We start from the raw sequence: 7,375 nt of genomic DNA, 5'->3' as shown, positions 1-7,375 counted from the left end.
AATCCTTTGATTACATTTAGTGATGGACTATGTGATTCCCCTTTTGTATTACCCATGTTTAAGATGAAGATGTACACTGCTATAGGACTAGGTTTCTATAGGTGATTTTGGGGGGGGCTATAATATCCTTAAAGACCATGCACATAATTGGGAAGGGAATATAACTTATCAGGGGAAGAAGTGTTCTGGAAAATCGGAATCTGATTGAAACATTGAGTAAAATATAGAGAGGGAATTGCCCTGGGATTTCATCAAGATAAGCAGCTTCCAGATGAGGAAATTTCTTCTGCTAACAAGTTGGTAGTTATCTGTGACTTAAAGATATACTGAGTTGTCTATAGCATGGAGAAAGTGGTCATTTCTCTGGGATTTCACTTCTAGTATGTGTCAGAGATGGGACTTCAGATTTTTGTGGTTTCATTGCTTATTCTCTATCTATACTCTCCTCCATACTAAGGAATATACATTTTATTATGGTTTCTTATAGAAATTTTATCTCATCAAATGAACAAAAATCCAGGAATCATTTTTTATTTCAAGTATGATTTTTAACACGGGACTCTCTTTGGTAAAATAACAATATTCAATCCAATGAATTTCATCCAATCTTCTACCTTTATACATTTCCATTCTCCAAAACCTCCACACACCAGGTTTTTCTCTTTATATTCAATACTTGCAGCAGACGTATTTCCCATTAGCACAGGTTCCAATGGTTGCTTTCACAGTATTACAAGCTCCTCTAACACACATACCTCTGTCAAGCATACACTCATAAATGTCCTTATTTGAATTCAACGCTGTAAAAAAGAAACATTTCAGAATTATTGTTTAGCAATAAGGTAATACAATGGAGAGAATTAAGCAATTGATAATTGAAATGGTTTCCAATTCCAACATTTAACACTTCTTAGCTTTCCTACCTCGTGAAAATTATCTCAAATCTTTGAGTCAATTTCCTTTTTCAAAAAATTATAATCATTCTACCCAAATTTAAAAAAAAATCCCAAAATTGTTATGAGAATCACATTGGGATATGACTGGACTTATTTTTTCATTGGCATAGTATGTGTATTATCATGACTCTCTCCTATTCAGGAAACTTCCCTGGCTTTGAAGATCAAAACCAGATTCTTCTCTTTGACCTTTAAATTCTCTTCTATCTCATATGAAGATATCTTTTCCCCTTAAGTACATAATTCATTGTTTATTTATTTTTTTTTAGTAATTGCTTCACCTTGACCTTTCAGAAATTCTAATTTTTAGGATTCAGCAAAATTTGAGATTCAAGTACCATCTACATGCAAGCTATGCAAATTCCTCAACATTCTAGTGTCTTTACCATTGGATTTATTTTGACATATGTATACACACACACACATACATACATACATACATACACAGATACACGTAATGCACGCCCACATTGCCATCCCCAAAAGAATGTCATATTTCACAATTTCCTTTGTATTCACTATCACTGGAAAGGAGGAGGCAATAAATACTTCAGCATGAATTGATGTTTAAGGCACTTTTTGCTTGATTGTAAGGAACTATACATGAAAAAAAAATTCCTTCTAGTGAGGAATGTTGCAATTTGGTGAGGAAAAAGAAATAGAGACAAATGAGTTAAAAAAATAAAGTATCATGTTGTTTTGAAACAAAAAACAAACCAGCATCTCAGATATTCATGATAAAAAAAAATCACTTCTGACTTGATCAGGAAAGTTCCTGGAAGAAAGTCTTCTTAGAGAAGGCAAGGACAAAGTACAGTATGTGATCTGATATTTGATTTAGTAACATGAGGGGATACAAAGGACTACAGAGTGCAATAGTGGAAATAATTTTATCCTAGAATTAGGGACCTAGTTTCCAAATCTATTTATAATGGAAAAAAATTATCTTCTTTTTAAAATTAATTTTGCATGTACATAGCAATTGGAATTCAGTGACTTTCCCAGGATCGCACAGCTACTGTCTGAGGACGAGTTAGAAGTCAGGTCTTCCTGATTGCTGTATCAGCCTTTTTATTTACTGCTGCCCCAAGGAAATACTATCTTTCTCCAGATAAAGATGCCATGGACTCTGAAAGCTGATTGAAGCAATTATTTCACTTATTTTATTCTCTTTTTCCCATTTGATCTATTTCTTCTTTCACAACTATGACTAACATGGAAATATGTTCTATGTGATATCACATATATAAATTATGTCAAATTGTCTACCATCTTTTCAAGAGGTAAGGGAAGAGAAGGGGGAAAATTTGTAACTCAAAATCTTGTAAAAATAAATGGTAAAAAATTTCTTGATACAATTGGGGGAAAATAAAATGCTATTTAAGAACACTTGTTTATTGAATGAAAAGTTTATATTTGATATTGACACTGATTTTGATATCATGAGATTTAAGAAGCATCAGGAAATGGTTCTTCACCTTCCTCCTACTCATTTCTTTAAAACAAAAACAAAAAAAAGCCTTCCATGTCTGAGGGCATAATAATATTGTTTACATTTCTCCTAAATGTAACCCTCATCTACTAGACTTCTTTAAAAAAAAAAAAAACAGAATGTTTTTGGACTAGTAAGCTTCTCAGAGAAGGTTTCTACCAGCTCAAGGACCAATGCTGCTCGCTTCTCTCTTACTATAAGAGTAATCTGGGCTTAGGGGAAAAATAACATAAAATAGAGCCCTAATTCCATAGTGCCAAGTGAGTTTAGATAGAACACCCAGAATGGGGACAATGAATTGAACAAAGGCACAGATACTGAAATCTATAGAAAATTTTAATTTGACCTGAATCTTACTATTTGTGATCTGATTTACCTTGGAAAAGAAATTAACAGATGTAAAGGAATGTGAGATCTGTCATCACAGTAGCTAGGTAACAATGCTAGTTGAGTTTTAATCTTATAAATTAAAAAAAAAAAACTTTCTCTTCATACCTTTGTCTAGGGACAAGCATATTGATCATAACTATAACACATGGTCAATTTTCATTGCAGGTTACAAGATATTGGCATTATTAACTTCATTTTTACAAGTAACAAGATGAAGTTCACAGTATTTAAATAAGTGGAAAAATCAATAAGCACTAGAGAAGGACAATACACTAAGTGTTCTCAAAGTTCAGGGTTTTTCTTTACAAAAACAGGCCTTCCTTCGTTTTCTTCCTAGATTCTAAACCAAACCTTATAGTTTTTTTTTTTCTTTTTGCTTTAGACAAGTTCTCATTTGATCTTCATAATGCTCTTTGGAATTGATCAGTGCATTAAGAAATCTAAGGCCAGGGAGGTTCATTGACTTACTTAGGCTCATGCAAAAGTTGGTGTGACCTTTTCATTCAATGTTAGTAGGTGCTAGAGCTGACTTTCCCATTCTGGACTTTTGACTTTGAAGTCAATGATTGAGTCATCTTATCAGAGTTGACACTAATGAAACAATCTTTGTATGATATTGGAACCACATTAGAGATATCTCATTCTTCCTTGACCTCTCTTCCCATGATGTTTTAAAATTCCTTTAAATACGTAATTACAATCACCCCTGTACTCCCTATCCTTCTACCTGCTGGATACAAAGAAGCATTTGGTTACCTGAGTGAATACTGTTTTACTAAACATCCCCTTAGAATATTAAAAGGTGACATTCTCAATATAATTTAAGGGTAAGGAAGACCCAGGACTAGTCCAAGTTGCACTTCTTAAAAAAAAATAGAGGGACCAACAGGACCCATCTTCCACTTATCTTTTTGTTAATCTTCTCCTTACCTGTTTCAGCAGGAAAGAAAATAACAAAAAGCACCATAAACACAAGGTAAAGATTTCTCATCGTGAATTGACTCATGATGAACCTGGGAATTATAGGAAACAAGATGAAAGGCCAGTTCAGCAGAAGTTAGGAGAAGATAAGAAAATTAAGACCAGAACAGAATAAACCCAACAATATAAAAGTTGTCTGAGTTCAGTAAGTGTTAGCTTCTGATTACCTGAAATTCATTGAGAGAAACTTCCCTGGAGCCTGGAGTATCCTTTTATTTATTGATAATAGATATTAAACAACAGATTATTCAAATTTAATAAGCAAGTGTTGCAATTCACAGTAAGATTCTTAATCAAGCCAAATTAAATAACTAATGTTATTTATTCTGAAGACTGTCCAAGTCATGCAGCTTTATCTCTGGTTTTAAATCGTGTGCAATGGAGAGAACCAAGATGAATGTTTTGATAAAGTAAATCCTTCTTGCAAAGATGGCTCAAGGCCAGAATTTCTCCTCCCAGAATTATCTCAGCCAGGGTTCCTGGAGAGCCCATAAAGAATCTCATCCATCCACAAACTGATAGTCAAATATCTTAAAAGTCTGATTTGAAAAATAATGAGTTGATTCTCACCAGTTTAGAAAATCACAAACTGGACAGTAATCCCCAGTAAGAGTATAAAATGACTTCAAATGGACCTTGTTTGACAATATTCAGCTTCCATTCAATTAGTAAGCAGCAATAATCAATAAGCAGCATTCTGTGCTGAATTAGAGTAGATAAATAACATCTTTTACTGAAAAGGACAGGAAAGCCCAGTAGAGGAAGAGGAGAAAAAAGCTTCTAGAGGAACATTTGGCTTGTAGGTGCCAGTATTTATCATCAGAATGAGAAAACACTTCCTTTTCAAAGGTAGCAAAGAAGAGGAGATAAAGAAATATTTCTAGATTTGCTGAAGAAATCTCTTTGATCAAAGAGAAAAGGGTTGAGGGTAATCATTAATAGAATGTTGTAAGTGTCTTTTTATCAATTTATAATAAAAAGTACTTACAGCAGTTGAAAAGATCATCAGGTTTTCTATGTGCATGGAATATTTCTTATGTTTATTTCTCCATAAAAAGTAATTTTATTTCCTTCCAATTTCAATGTGTAAAAAGTCAATTAGCTATATTTCATGTTTTCCCCTATAAGAGGGCTAGAGATCATCACATATGATCGATCTTCCTATATCTCTTCCATTCTCTCCTGGATGAATCAAATCTTGACTTACTGTATTAAGAAGCACTAGTTAGTTTCAGTAACACATTCTGCAATTCTAAGTCAAAGCTCTTAAGTTATGATTTTCAACTCCAAAAATCCTTCTTCTAGACTAATTTTTCCCTCAAAAATTATTGTCAGTTTGGGAATCCTTTTCTCTTTGCTTCCTCTCTTGCCAACCTTTCTGTTTTACCTGGTTGCCAAACTGTTTTCAAAGTACGGTAATACCAAGGAGACAGGAGGAAAGACCACAGTTTGGGTTCATGGCTTCCAACATTCCCCTCCAACTATTTGCGTGGTATTTGCACATCCCTTCTCCTCTTTGGCCTTTTCTATTCTCTACTATAAAGAGAAAATTTAGAGCTAAAGAATTATTCATTCAAGAATCTGTAGATAAATGCTAAATTACTCACATAGCAGGTAAAAAATTATATTTGTAATTATTTTTTATTGTTTTATTTTTTCTGGTAATACATGTACATTGAATTTTTAATAAACATTTCTTTATTAATAATGTTGGGAGAAAAAATCAGAACAAAAGGAAAAAACAATGACAAAAAAAATTTATATTTATATTGCTCTCCAGAATGGTTAGATCATTTCACAAATTCACTAACAATTCATTACTGTCTTGATTTTCCCTCATATCCATCAACATATATCATTAACTTTTCTTGTTATTTAACCAATTTGAGATGTATGAAATGGTATCTCAGACTTGTTTTAATTTGCATTTCTCTAATCAATAGTGATTTAGACCATTTTTTCACATGACTATAGATGGATTTAATTTCATCACCTAAAAATTGTCTGTTCATATCCTTTAACCATTTGTCAATTGGGGAATGACTTGTCCTTTTATAAATTTGACACAATTCTTTATGAATTTTAGAAATGAGGTCTTTCCAGTTCCAATGGTCATGTGCTGTCAAGAGCTATCTATTCCCAGAGAGAGGACTGGGGGGACTGAGTGTGGATCACAAGTCAATAGTTTCACTTTTTTGCTGCTGTTTGCTTAAATTTTGTTTTCTTTCTCATTTTTTTCTCTTTTGATTTGAGTTTTCTTGTACAACATGATAATTGCAGAAAATGAATAGAATATTTGCACATTTTTAACATACATTGGATTACTTGCTGTCTAGGGGAAAGGGTTGTGAGAACAGAAGTAGAAAAAATTTGGAACACAAGGTTTTGCAAGGAAAAATACTGACAATTATCAATGACTTTGTTTTGAAAATAAAGAGCTTTAATAAAAAAAAATTAAAATTCCAATAAAAAATAGATCTGTATTAGAAATGCTGGCTGTAAAAATTATCCCCCAGCTTTGTTCTTCCCTTTTAATCTTGTTTATATTGATTTTGTTTGTGAAAAACCTTTCAAAATTTGTCATAAAGTTGTCTATTTTGCTGTTCATAATGTTCTTTAGTTTTTCTTTGCTCATAAATTCCTCCCTTTTCCAAATGTCTGATAGATATAGTATCTCTTTGTCTCCTAACTTGCTTATTTGCTTATTTATGTGCAAATCATAGATCCATTTTGATCTTATTTTAGTATGGATATGAGATGTAGATGGTAACAAGTTTCTGACGTTATTTTTTAGTTTTCTCAGCAATTGCTGTGAAATAATATGCTCTTACACCAGGAGCTAGAGTTTGGAAATTTATCAAAAACTAGACTACTATTGTAATTTATTATCGAGTCACCTCTATCTACCCTATTTCATTGATCCAGCACTCTTTTTCTCAACCAGTATCAAATAGTTTTGATAACTGCTACTTTGTCATAGAGTTTTATTTCTGATAATGCTAAGCCACCATCCTTTGTATTTTTTTCCTCAATCCCCTTGATATTCTTGTCATTTTGTTCTTCTGGATGAGTTTTGTTGTTATTTTTTCTAGTTCCATAAAATAGTTTTTTTGGCACTTTGATTGGTATGGCAATGAACAAGTAGACCAAGAATTGGTATTTTTGTGATATAAAAGTAGGCTACCCATGAGCAATTGACCTATTTCCTATTGCTTATATTTTACTTTCTTTATGTGAGAAGTGTTTTGTGGTTATGTTCATGTAGTTACTGGGTTTGTTTTAGCAGATAGGCACCTAAATATTTTATTTTATCTATTGTTTTTTAAAGTGGAATTTCTCTTTCTGCCTCTTACTTCCGGGCTTTATCAGTAACATTCAAAAATGCTAATGATTTGTGTGGGTTTATTATATATCATACAACTTTGCTAAATCTGTAATTGTTTAAAGTTGGTTTTTGAGTCATTTTCTAGTATTCTCAAAATATATCATCATACCATCCACAAAGAGTGATAATTTTATCTTCTCATTGAGTATTCTCATTTGTTTAATATCATTT

At 32.4% G+C, this 7,375-nt stretch overlaps 1 long non-coding RNA gene across 1 annotated transcript; it reads right to left on the bottom strand.

Moving 5' to 3' along the window:
• Positions 1-522: 522 nt before the first annotated feature.
• On the bottom strand, positions 523-4,057 carry LOC141553325 (uncharacterized). Its single transcript, XR_012485399.1, has 3 exons — positions 3,987-4,057; positions 3,769-3,851; positions 523-800 (listed from the first exon to the last, which is right to left on the bottom strand). It is a non-coding gene; the product is annotated as an uncharacterized LOC141553325 (long non-coding RNA).
• Between the last annotated feature and the right edge of the window lie 3,318 nt (positions 4,058-7,375).

Source organism: Sminthopsis crassicaudata, chromosome 2, assembly GCF_048593235.1.
Source record: "Sminthopsis crassicaudata isolate SCR6 chromosome 2, ASM4859323v1, whole genome shotgun sequence".
Taxonomy (NCBI): domain Eukaryota; kingdom Metazoa; phylum Chordata; class Mammalia; order Dasyuromorphia; family Dasyuridae; genus Sminthopsis; species Sminthopsis crassicaudata.
The sequence above is the reverse complement of the archived record's forward strand: the minus strand, read 5'-3'. Positions and strand labels throughout refer to the sequence as shown.